This window comes from Hipposideros armiger, unplaced genomic scaffold (genome assembly GCF_001890085.2).
Source record: "Hipposideros armiger isolate ML-2016 unplaced genomic scaffold, ASM189008v1 scaffold_1883, whole genome shotgun sequence".
Taxonomy (NCBI): domain Eukaryota; kingdom Metazoa; phylum Chordata; class Mammalia; order Chiroptera; family Hipposideridae; genus Hipposideros; species Hipposideros armiger.
In genome coordinates this window covers 6,360-19,985 of record NW_017733233.1, presented here as the reverse complement: position 1 = coordinate 19,985, position 13,626 = coordinate 6,360, and the positions used below count along the sequence as shown (strand labels likewise).

The window sequence follows — 13,626 nt, the reverse complement described above, 5'->3', positions numbered from 1 at the left end:
CAACTTTTAAAAAATAAATGAATGTATTAAAAGAAGGTCTGTTATATGTTGGATACTTCTGGGTGGTGAAAATACAATGACGAAGGGAGTAAATGTCACACACAGGTAGGTGCTCATTAACCTTTTGTTAACCGAAATAATGAAACGAAGGCCTATCAGGTGTTGGTGACTGTTTTGGAGAGCGCGCGTATGGGTGTTATATCTCCAGCCTTTGGGAAAACAGAAGTAGTAGGAATCCACGAACCCGACCTGATCCTGTGAGGTGTCCACGTTGGACGTAATAAAAGAAAGGAAGTTACGTTGAAGTAAACAGCGCTTGGTAGCGGCGAGACTCGAACCACACGCCCCCAGAAACACTGGAGCTTTATCCCAGCGCCTTGTACCGCTCGGCCACGACACCGCTGGCTGCGTTGCCGTTCGCTGGGTGGCTTCTCACCTCCACTTGCCCGGAACTGTACGTCGCTCTTTTCCGATCTTTTCTTCGGATTCCACCGCCCTGCTGTGCCTCGCTTGTTTGCCGGTCCTCCAGCGCGTGAGGGAGTCCCCGCTCCCAGCACATGACCAGAGCCCCGTGACCCTCTGGACGCTCGACGACTTGCTTTCTCACGGCTCCCAGGTTGACGCTCTACAGACCGAGAGTTCCAGGGGAAGTTGTGGACTCTAGATCCGCTTGCACCGCAGGAAGTAACCCTTTGGACTTCAGGAGCGAGCAAGTCTGGGCGTTTAGCTAAAGCCCGGGAACTGCTAAGGAGAGGAAGGAAAAGAACCCTGAGGCCCCCTTGCCCGCCCTCCATCAATTTTAGGGGACCGAGCACCTCAACAGAACCTCACGAGGAGCACAAGAGCGCAGTCCCAGCTATTTGTCTTGTGTGCCGTTCAGAAGGCGGACTATGTCCGCAGGCCCCGGGCATACCCGAAAAGAACTTCCTCCAAGGTCCGGCTCAGTTTCGCTCGAAGCACCTGAAGTCTCCGCAGAAAAGTCTGCGGGAGAAACAGGGGTGGGCTGATAGTTGGCCCTCGCTTTGTTTTGCATGGCTTTGTCATCTAATTTCGGATATTTTAGATGCGAAGTAAATCAATTCAACTTTAGTTTGAAACACTACGATTCAGATTTTATGATTGTCTTATAATAATGTTGGTAAACCTTCGGAGACAAAAAGTGAGTCAGTTGCCTCCTTAGCGCAGTAGGCAGCGCGTCAGTCTCATAATCTGAAGGTCCTGAGTTCGAACCTCAGAGGGGGCATGGGTTTTTCTTTAACCTAAAAAACCCGGATAATGAAAGGAGTAAACAAATCTTTGTTCTTCCTCTATTTTTCTGGTCTAAAGAGTACATTAAGACTTAAAACAAACAAACGAGGAAGTTGCTTTGATGAGACTGAACGGGTAATTTCCTCTTTAGCCCAAGCATGTAATGTTGTATCACAAAACAGTGATTTTCAAGAATCAAATACTCCAAAAATCTTCCTTTTTAAAAATACCAATTATAAATAAAGCTAGGAGATTTTTTCAAATGCTTTCGAGATTTGCTTGGTAATTGTGTTTGTTAAAAAACATCAGCATCAAGAAATTCACAGGTTGGGAGGAAGGCCGGGATGGAGGCTTACACTGGGGATGTGGAAGGTGTAGTATGATGTGCAATAATTTTTATTAATTACTGATTGTTTATCTTTTGCCATTATCCTGGAATTGCTTACCACCAAATCACTGATGACATCCTACATGAAAAAAGAAAAAAAGTTTTCCCCTTGTCTCATTGCATTGGACGTCTTTCCTATTTCAGTGCTGTTGACTGGATCTCTTAAAGGCATACAAACTAGAAGGTGAAGGAAGGAGTAAAAAGAGGAACTAGAAGTGAAGAAACAAGAAGTGATATTTAGAAAGTTAAGATAAAAACCTGACTCAAATAAAAATAAACAAGATCGATATTTAATAACCTGCTCTTAACATCTGTGTTTATCAAGTGGGAAGTAGTCAACAGTTATATGTTGAGCACCTACTGTGTGCCATGCACTGTTAAAACCTGTGTCTCTCCCTATTATTCTATTCAAATCCATCCTTACAGACTCTTTAAGGAGCACTTTAGATTACAAGACTTTGTGCCAGAATCACATTCTTTGCCTGCTCATCCCATTTAACTAAAAAATTACAGCCAAAGTGAAGTTACTACTACATCTGCTTTATAAAGACATGATGTGGTTGGCCATTTGTAGAAGTGAGCTCAAGAGTTGGTTGGTAAAAGTGTGGCTGAGGAATCTTTTCTGGATATCCAAATCAAGGAATGTACCAAGAATGAAAATTAAATAGAAATAAAAATTCTCATCTAACCAATGGGATTGAAACCTTGTTTAGGGAAATAACAGGCTATGATTAGACTCCGTGTTTCCACGTCTGTCCAAGTCAATCACATGAGCCAACACAATTTTAAGTCAGCTTGGGTTGACTTGGCAACAGATCACCGTTGCTTGATATCACAACCATTAATATTTTATTACTTCTGTTACTGTTATTACCATTGCACAGAGCAAGCATCTAATGTCATTTGCTTTCTAATGTAGAGTTTATTTTACATGCGAGACAATATGCTGATCAACCACCAATATGGCTACAATATGTTCACTCTGGCTTGAATGCCTCAGACATTTGGTTATTGTGAGTCAGTCCTGCAAGACTGTATAACTCTGGATGGATCAAAAAATAGTTTCTGATTCTACATGGGAGATGAATGGTAATGGCTCCAACAAGAATCAAGTATTCCTAAGAAGCTGCCTGAACAGCCAGGCCACCCATGTCTTTGGCCTCTCCCAAATCCTTAACTGTGTCAGACGTGGGCTTCTGGAACCAGAGGCTGAGGGTCCAAAACACACTATTAAGATGTTCTCTATTGTATGTCTCTTTAAGTCTGCACCAGAATGAGCTGTTAAGAGAGCTATCCTAAAATAAAGACTCTCCAGAGGTCCAGACATTTTGCAGGAGTAGTCCAAAAATTGCCCTCTCTTTTCCCAGCACAGACAGAACCAAACAAGTGTGGCCTGCAGTAAGAATGCCAGTAGGTGTCTCCCGAGGGGATTACTGCAAAAATCCAAGTTTAAGATGTTGATTGCCTGGAATAAGATAGTGATAGGAAACATGTAAGGAAAAGAATAACATTTAATATGCTAATTAATTCACTGATTTATCTGTATTGTTTGTCAGATACTGTGCTAGGCACGGGAAATACAGGAGTAGATAAAACAGACCCAGTGGTAACTCTCATGGAATTTACAGTTTAAGGGAGTGGGTGGGAAATAGACAATAAAGGTGTTAAACAAATAAAAGGACAAGGCAACTTCATATAGAAATAAGTGCTGTGAAGAAAATAAAACAGGCTAAGGCGATGTGATGGAAGACTGGGGAGTGAGAGATGGAAAGGTGTATTAGTTTCTTAAGACTGCCAGTATAAAGTACCACAAATTGGGTGGCTTAAAACAACAGAAATTTATTTCCTCACAGTTTTGGAGGCTAGAAGTCCAAAATCAAGGTATTGACAGGGCTGCCCTCTGAAGCCTCTCGGGAAGAATTCTTCCTTGCCTATTTCCAGCTTCTGGTGGTTGCTAGCAATCCTTGGTACTTACTGGCTTGTGACAGCATAACTTCAGTCTTTGCCTCCATCTTCACATGGCCTTCTTCCTTCTGTGTGTTTCTGTCTTCACGTGGCCTTCTTAAAAGGACACTGGTCACTGGATTTAGGACCCACCCAAATCCGTATGATCTCATCTTAATTTAACTAAGAGCATCTGCAAAGACTCTTATTTCCAAATAAGGTTACATTCTGAGGTTCTTGGTGGACTCATGTTTTTGCAGCACATTATTCAGCCAGTATAGATGGGAAACCAGTTAGGACCAGATTATATATGGAGGCCCAGGCAAGGAGATCACATATATATATGAAGAGGAAACAATAAGATTTGCTGGGAAAATTGAATATATCAGGTTTTCATCTATTTGTCCATTCATATTTTTCAATAAATGAAGTTGCACCAATAGAAGATACTGTCCAAAGAAGCAATAGAAGTCAGAGGAACTTGGACAAAAGAGCTTATCCATTGGAAAAAGATGAATATAAAAAGTATATTACGCATAAAGAACTAAAGAAAAATATCTATATCTATATATTGTTAACTAAATATAAAAGGGCCTTTCAAAGTGAAAGGTTACAAGTGTTTATTTGAGATCAATAAGAATAGCTATTTGGGAATCATTGATTCAAGCAGAAACCCAAATACTGTAGCGATTAGGAGACAAAGGCAATGGGAATTTATGAGAAAGGGAAGGGGAGCAATTACATCAATAGAAGAAAGACATTTCTATTGGTGCAGATAACATAATAACAGTGACATTAATTCTAAACAATGTTTTTAATTTTCAGCCCAGTAGTCATCAGTCCAGCAGTCATCATAACTGCTTTCCTATTATCTTTGTAAAAAGTTCTTTGGGGCACAAGATTGCTCTAGGCCCAGTGCAAAGGTTATTTTGCCCTGTTTTAACATTCCACAGGTTTGAGGCATAAGACATGCAAAGCAGTTCCTTAGGGGTGGCAGCTCCCATTCCATTTTAAAGTGGCTCCTTTATTCATTAATAAAGATATATGTATCCTACCTTCATTGTAGCATTATTCACGGTGGCCAACATGGGGAAACAAACGAAGTGTCCTTTGATAGATGATTGGATAAAGAAGATGTGGTATATATTACACACAATGGAGTATTACTCTGCCATAAGAAAAGATGAAATACTGCCATTTGCGACAACATGGATAGATCTTGTAAGTATCATGCTAAGTGAAATAAGTCAGATGGAAAAGGACAAGAACCATGATTTCACTCATGTGTATGATATAAAACAGCAACAAACTCATAGACACAGACAATAGAAGGGTGCTTACCAGATGGGTAGGGGGTAGGGGGGACGGTGAAGAGGGTAAAGGGGGTCAAATTCATGGTGAGGGACGGAGACTAGACTGGGGGTGGTGATATACAATGCAATATACGAATGATGTATTGTAGAACTATACACTTGAAACATGTAGTTATTAACCAATGTCACCAAAAAACCTTAAAATACCAAAGAAAAGAGTCTCTATTATATTATTGTTTACAATATCTATACATCTACTAATCAGGAAGAAGAAAGTTTAGCCTTAATCTTATCGACAACATACAACCCCTATTCAACATACAACCCCTATTCAGTCCGAGGGCCAGGAGGTAGTTTTGCTATAAATGAGGAGCACAATAAAACAGGACTGCCCCCTCTGAGGCTCGAACTCAGGACCTTCAGATTATGAGACTGACGCGCTGCCTACTGCGCTAAGGAGGCAGGTGAACAGTTTTAATCGCCATGTATTTTTAACGCTAGATTTTGCTTTGTTTAAACTTTTCTAGTCCAAGTTACCTTCACCTTAAATTTTGAAAATGAAGTGCTCTCCTGCAATGTCTTAAAAGTGCAACAACTTCTAAAACCTGATGAAGAAAGTCACTGTTGACCCTACTGCCTTGCGCCCCTCAGTCTGCGCTGATGGCCTCCACCTTTCATATCAGAAGGAAAATCTACTAGCCTTCCTGCCTAAGACCTGCACCGTTTACCTACACCAGAGCCCATCCATTTTGTCTCGATGTGAGAGGAAGCCGCCTGCTTCCTCTCTCACCATGCCGGCTTTCCTTCCATACAGATATCTCCCATCAGTATTTAAACACACTCAAGTGTTTATTCTCTCAAACAACAGTTCTCTTGGACTTGGGGCCCCCGGTCTCTAGCCAGCGCTCTGTCTCCTTGGCTCCCTCTTAGGTGGATTTCTCCTAAAGCCGTCTGTCCCCATTTAAAGAAAACACCTCTGCAAGTCCCATTACATTTTCAACATACTACAGTCTTCCCAACCTCTAAGGGGGGTCCTGGAAAGAAGCGACTTGATAGTTTAAAGAACACAGTGTTCTTGGTGCAGACTCTTGGAGGTCGGCTAGCAGGTGAGAGCAGCAGTTACCGGAACAGGGACAGGTGAAAAGCCCGGTTCACCTACTGTCTCGGTTTGCCGGAGAATGTCTGGATGTCAGCACTGAAGTCGCACCTCCCGGGAAACCCCCTCCCGGTGCGAAAAGCGCGGGTTTTCAAAGGCCGGCGGGGGCAGGGGATGGAGGTGGGGGTTGGGGAAAGTATGGGACACCCTGAGGGGTGGTGGGTGGGGGGTGGCTGTGGCCCGACTGACATTACTGTCACAGGGCACGCCTTATCCGACTTCTGTACTTGCAGTCACTGTTTGGCCCCTGGCAACTGACAACGACAGCTATTCTTTTCGGTTCCCAATAATGGGCCAGTGTTACATCACTCAGGGTGATGCGTCTTAAATGTGCGAAGAATTTTGTAGTCGTGAGCGTTAACAGTTTTGCTCCAACTGTAGGTTAACTATTGGGCTTTATATCGAAATAGCTCTGGTTTCATTTTTACCATTGTGAATATTAGGACCATATTTCCTGAATTTAGATAATGAAAATGAGAACAATTACCCGTGAACGTCAACTCGACCTAGACATCACTGAAAAGGTATAAATGACTTTGTTATTTTAATGACAGATGGAAGGATACATACAACTGGATATTAGGGAGGTAAGTAACCAAAACAGAGTCCTGCACAATACGTGGGAAAGGATTTGGAATTGGGCATGGAGGTGTGACAGTGGATAGGGACACTGAATTTCCTAAGTCCTAATGACACAGGCAAAAACGTGAATCAAAGGTTTTTGTCTCGGTAAATGACACCAGCGCTCACTGGAAAATAGCGGTCTACATAATACGAGAAAAGAGCACGCATGCTCTTCGTGATTGCTCTATTCCCTAATTTAGGGATGCAACCGCTGGCAAACTAAAGAGGACTTTTCGGCACCAGGTACTGGCTCCTTGTAGTGTGGAGCTGATTCTGTCAGATGACCTTGCTCTCTACAATACATCAACTTGAAGTGATGTGTCAAATGACTACAACCAAAAAGTTTCCCCTAGCTCTTCCTTACTTTAATTTGAAACATGGCATTGAAAATCCTCTTCTCGATTTGTATGAAGAGCTAATGAAACCACCAGATACATAAAACATACTATTGTTGATATCTCATTCAAATACAAACTAGACCTTGCTCATCTATCTGCATGTTTGTCAGACAGTGCAAATGTAAATTTTGGCAAATTCCATTTCTTACCAAATAAAAAGATCTCATCTGCTAAATTTCCTGCAGACCATGTACACAGCATTGCTAAACAACATTGTGGTTTGCTCACTTGTGATATTGAGGCTTTCATGGTTTATTGAGGTTTATGGTCACTTTTTAGTTTCTACAAAATGTGCAGAAGCACTTACTGAGATTTTGTGACTTTATGGAAATGTGAAGAGATAGCACCTTAGGCATGTGCCTATACAATGGCTATCATTGTTACTATCCATAGGAAAAAATTTTTAAATATCATTCTGCTGTAAAACCTTTATTTTCAAAGTGTGGAATTAGAAGACAGTCCTCTAATTTGGAAATACTTTGAGAATGAGAATGGAGAAAAGGAATACAGTAAAATGGAAATTTATGTGCTTTTTCTCCAATATTGTTTGATGTTATGTAGATTGTGACAAAAACTCATACACTGGAAAAAAAAGATTAATTTTTTTTGGGGGGGAGGGTGGGAATAAGACTGCTTCTGAATGAAATAATAATTTTTAAAAAGGTTATCAGAAAAGGGCAGCCAAGTAGTCAAGTTAAACAGGACTTTCTCAATTTCTTTATTAAGAAATTTGGAACCAAAGTTTTATTTCAAAAGTTCAATTTACTGCTGTGTTTTTTATCAAGATGAGGACTAGAAAAGAAGCAGATTTGGAGGGTGGAGAGGAAATCAAGAAATCTTTGAACATGATAGCTTGAGACGCCTTTTAGTCCTTCAGTGGAGATATCAGTTGCGTAATGCTCAGTTGGTTATGCTCAGTGGAGAGATGGGGTTGGAGGGTTAAGTTTGGGAATCATCAGGGTATAGATGATCAGGGGAGCCCATGTAGGGAGAGGGTATACACAGAGAATATATGAGGACTCAGGTCAGGGCCCAAGAGAACTATGACATTCGGAGACTGGGAAGAAGAGAAGATAAAGAAAGAAGTACATTTAAGTAGAAAGCAAACCAAGGGAGTGTGATGTTCTGGAAGCCAAATGAAGAATGTCTTTCCATAAAGAGGAAATGTCAACTGGGCCAATGCTACTGAGAAGCTGAGCAAACTGAAGACTGGGAATTGACAACTGGGAATTGACCACTGGCTTTCACAAGATGGCAGCTGCTAGAATTTGACGAGAAAGTTCAGTGGAGTAGGTGGATAAAAGTTTGGTTTAGAGTGGGTTAAATAGAGGAGCACAGTTAGGAGTATTCTCTACTCATCAGCTATTCAGATTCAGGGTTTGAGAAACTGGTGGTGTGTTCGATTTGACCAAGGGTTGGGAATGGGGCAAAGGAAATGAAGGCTATGCAAGCTAGGAATGCTGGTAATTAATCATGAAATCTAAGTTGCAAAAAATAGGGAAGTAAAGATGTGAGGAGGAAGGGGGTGCATTAAATAACTTGCCAGTGGGCAAGAGAAAATGAACTAAAAAGACAAAAAGCGGTGGTCAGTGTATGATATGATTGAAATTTACATCTTGGGTCAGTACCTGCAGTTTAGGTTCATTGCAAGGTCAAAGGCAGTGTGTTTTTCAAAGTGTAGGTTGTGATGCCTTTGTGGGTCATAAAATCAATTCAGTGGGTCATGACTAAAATTCTTATTTTAATGAAAAGAATAGAAATATCAGAGTGCATTGCAAAGTGTCAGAGTGCATTGCAAGTATGTAAGGGTTTTGATGTAAACTATAGTTCGTATTATGGATCCCACTAGAAAAAGTTTGAAAAACAGAGTAGGGGAGAAAGAAAAACGTCTTTAGAAATGAAAAGTCTAGGACCTGGGGGAGGTATGGTGGGATGGGAGTCAAGGGCAGAGAGAATCCACGGCTCCCTTGCATACCCATTTGCTAGACAAGATTTGGGAAGCTCTGCCATGGAATTAGAAGACTGTTCGCCAGTTTGGAAATACTTTGAGAATGAGAATGGAGAAAAGGACTACAGTAAAAGGCACTCTGTGTGCTAACCTTGGCCCTACTTCTGCAGTACAAGGACAAGCTTGCAAAAATACTCATTACACTAACCTCTGTGTTTAGAAGGACACTTCTCTGTCTCCCCACAGCCCTTAAGGTAAAGTTCAAAGTCCTCCACATTGTCAAGATATAGCTTGAAACGTGTTCTCATTATCTACTAATATGTAACAAAGACTTTCAAAACATAGTGGTTTGTGGTACACAGAAGGAGAATGTTACCTTCCATGGTAAAAGGGACTTTGAAGATGTGATTAAGTTAAGGGTGTTGAGATGGGGAGACTATTCCAATCACAAAAGCCTTTAAAAGTGGCAAGGGGAAGCAGAAGAGTAGGTCACAGATGTGATTTGAGAAGGACTTGATCCACCACTGATGGCTTTGAAGAGCCAAGGAATGTAGCAGCCTTTAGAAGCTGGGAAGGGCCACTAGCTTATAGCCAGCGAGAAAACTGAGACCTCAGTCCTGCAACTGCAAAGAACCAAACTCTATCAAAAATCTGAATGAGGAGGAAGCATATTCTGCCCTAGAGCCTCCAGAGAGAATGCAGCCTGCCAAAACCTTGATCTCAGCGTGACGAGACCACACTTGACTTCTGACCTACAGAACTCTAAGATAATATATTTGTGATGTTTAAAGCCAGTAAGTTTGTGGTAATGTGTTTTTGACAGCAACGGAAAAATATTTTATTATCTTTCTTGATTCTGTGGTTGACTGGGCTCCCCTGGCAATTCTACTCCATGTGATGTCAAGAACAGCTCCAGTCCTCTGAGGATTTGATTGGGCTGAGATGTCCAAAATAGCTCACTCTCATGACTGACAATGGCAGTTGGTGTTTGTGATCTGCTAGGAGCTCTGTTGAGGCAATTGCCCAGAGTGCCTAGCCATGGCCTTTCCATGTGGCTTGGACACAGTATGGTGACTGGGTTCTGAGAGGGAGCTTTCCAAGACTGGGCATTCCAAGATACCACGTTAGAAGCTGCAAGACTTCTTATGACTCTGGCCTGGAACTATCACAGGTCACTTCAATTAAATTTTATTAGGTCAGCGAAGATTCACTATGGGAATGGGCTACACAAGGGTGTGATTGCTGACAGACATGCTGCACTGGGCTGAGTTTTTGGAGACTAGCTACCACACAAAGTAACTTTTCTTTCCTTTGCTGCCTCGTCTTCACCTTATTCCTCTTGGCCCATGCACCTTTGGTTCTCTGCTCAGGTCTAATTGATAGAGTAGGTGGATAGATAGGAATGAGCAGGAAAAGGGGAAATTTAGCCCTGGTTAGAAAGTCCCTTGCTGCAGCTCCTGCTTGAGTCAAGATCCCTCGCAGCTCCCCAGCAGGATTCCAGGCTTACACATACCCCTAAATCAAAGGGGTGTGTTTACACATGCCTCTAAATCAAAGAAATTCATTGCTAAATGCCAGAGAAGGGAGGACTAGGCACCTCAGGGGGAGAAGGAGAGATAAGAGAGAGGAGAGGGGGAGGCGATTCTACCCCTAGAAATAAAAGCCTTCATGCAATGTCACGGAGCATACTCTCTTTTACTATTAAACTTCTGTTCATGCTGAACAAAACTCTGTCTCTTGATTGAAGTCTTTCCTTCAAGAAGAGGGAGAGCCGAGGTACGACGTCATTTCCTGGTAACATAGTGGAACTAGGAACTAGTGATTTTCCCAGAGATAGCATCAGATTCCACAAGTTAACAGCTCAGTCCCACAAGACTGCCCTTCTTCAAGATTCCAATCACAAGTCCAGGTTCTCACCTTGGCTTCTGGTAGACCAGCCCATCCCTTGGTTTCAGCCACACACAAAAACTACCTATGCGTAAGGATAAGACCTAAAAAAGAAGACGGGAAATGTTCATAATCAGTTATGGGGCTGGAACTATCGGTAGCTTTTGTTTGTTTGTTTATTTCATGCTAATGTTCTAATATCAGAATGCTGGCTGTGACTGCTAAAATAAATGAAAAAGTGTAGAGCCATTAGGTTTCCAAGTGTCAACAACCTTGTCACTTGGAGCATGAGCTGCTGACAGTAGCATTAGCTTAACATGGGAGTTTCTAAGAAATGCAGAATCTCAGACCACATCCCAGACACAGCATTGGAACCTACATTTTAGCAAGATCTGCAAGTGATTTCCTAAGGCATCGAAGTTTGCAAAACACGCTCAACAGTCTTTTACTATTAAGTTTATGGTTATTTGCTTAATCGACTTTTTTGCAAAGATCCGAAGGACAACATAATGAAGGATGCTTATTCACTTATCTTCCAGTGCTTTCTGCGTCTCTTCAGCTTGTTTCTATCAGCCACTTCTGGAAATCTGCAGTGGGCAGTGGGCTGGGGAGGCCGGAATCGCAGCGTGGACAGTGCCGCCCGCCCGCGCCCCCGCGGGCCGCAGCCTCCAAGCCCCCTGATGGCGCCACCAGGCCTCTCGGTGGTGCGCCCCTGTAACCCGAGCTCCGCGGAGCCTGGGGCCCGCGGTTCGTGGGGGTCCTGGGATTCGGCACTACAGCACTGTGTAGAGCCGGCGCCCACAGAACCAGCGTGGGGTTCGCGGGGGAGCCGACGGTATCGGGTCCTTTCAGGAGGGGCAGACCTGGCCCAGGCCGGACACGGAGCCAGACTTCTCGGGATGGCCGGTGGGACAGCGCCTGCGAGCGACACCTGCAGTTTCGCTCGGACATTTTCAGAGACTCCGTCTCTTTTCTTTAACTTCTTCCTCTTTCAGGATTTTCTGTTTTAAAGTGTTATTCCCCAGCACTATTTTTGCACACAGCAGACCACCTGACTTCACCAGTGGGGCAGTGTGCATACTACTGTTAAAAGATAAACTGATGCATAGTAAAAATTTAAGTTTATTAGAGCAAAAATGGATTCCAATCAAGCAGCATCCAATCTAGTATATAGAAAGAAGCTCCTGAGGAGGAGATGTAAAAAATGAAAGGTTTAGAGACAGAAGGGAGCAAGAACAAGGAATTTATTCTAGGCAAAAAACGTGGTGGTTATTGTAAGGAACTTTCCTATAGGGCAGGGGTGTCAAACTGGCGCCCGGCAGGCCACATGCGGCCCTCGAGGTAATTTTTTGTGGCCCACGATGCTCTGAAATAAAATGAAAATAGAAAAAAAATTTTATGAAGAAAATAGCGCTTAGGGGAGATCGAGGCAATACCATACACACAATTCCCTCGTTAACCCTTTAACTACTGAAGACGAGTATACAACAAATTACCTCGAGGGCCGCATGAGGCCCGCGGGCCACCAGTTTGACACCCCTGCTATAGGGGATGGCAGGGGTCTATCAGGCAATTCTTAGTTGATTGGTTTTAAGATTCCATTAACTGGGAGAGCCAACCAAAACTGTAATTAAGTCTTGGTTTGCTGACATGGGGCTTAGCATAACCTACTCCATTTTGGGCCCAGTGTCTTTTCTTTTATTTCTTTCTTTCCTTAAAGACAAACAAAAAAAAAAACAAACAATCAACAAAACAGCCACTACTATATGATTAATCTTTAGGTTTAGCACGCAGGGAAGGGTGTTCCAGGAAGTCGGCACCATAAGAAACTTTTCTTAGTGGCCTATTATCCTGGGGATTTCTCCACCCTGTGCTGGGCCTTTCCCCCAAACAGTAAGACTGGGTTGCATTTTGTAAATACTGCTGCATAAGAATTGCATTGCGTGACAACTATATAATTCAAGACACATTTACAACAGGTATTAACTTCAAGTTTTTTCACAGATTTGTCACACAAAGATCTGTACACAATGTTTTTATTGGATTGGACCAAAGGCCTAAAAAAGATGTTTGACAAAAGAAGACATACAGATAACAAATAAGCACATGAAAATGTTTTCAACATCATAAGCCACTAGGGAAATGCAAGTTATAACCACAATGAGATGTCACTATATACCAATTAGAATTGCTAAAGTTAAACTAGTGGCAACATCAAATGATGATGAGGCTGTATATATTGCTGGTGGGAATATAAAATGGTACAGCCACTCTGGAAAACAGTTTGGCAGTTTCTTTAAAAACTAAAGATGCAAGTATCATACTACCCAGCAGTTGCATTCCTGGGCATTTATCCCAGAGAAATAAAGACTGATGTTTACGCAAAAACCTTGTAAAAAAATAATATATATGAATACCAATGACATTTTCCACAGAACTGGAACAAATAATCCTAAAATTTATATGGAACCATAAAAGGCCCCAAATAGCTATGGCAATCCTGAGAAATAAGAAAAAAGTGGGCGGTATCATGCTACTCGACATCAAATCATACTACAAGGCTATAGTAATCAAAACAGCATGGTATTGGCATAAAACAGACATATAGATCAATGGAACAGAATAGAGAGCCCAGAAATAAATCCATGCCTACATGGTCATTTAATCTATGATAAAGAAAGCAAGAATTTACATTGGGGTATAGACAGTCTACTTAATAA

The 13,626-nt window shown here is 42.1% G+C and overlaps 2 non-coding genes across 2 annotated transcripts; one reads left to right on the top strand and one right to left on the bottom strand.

Annotated features, from left to right (window-relative positions):
* Positions 1 to 1,170: 1,170 nt before the first annotated feature.
* Positions 1,171 to 1,243, top strand: TRNAM-CAU (transfer RNA methionine (anticodon CAU)). Its single transcript has one exon. It is a non-coding gene; the product is annotated as a tRNA-Met (tRNA).
* Positions 1,244 to 5,282: 4,039 nt separating this feature from the next.
* Positions 5,283 to 5,355, bottom strand: TRNAM-CAU (transfer RNA methionine (anticodon CAU)). The gene has a single exon. It is a non-coding gene; the product is annotated as a tRNA-Met (tRNA).
* Between the last annotated feature and the right edge of the window lie 8,271 nt (positions 5,356 to 13,626).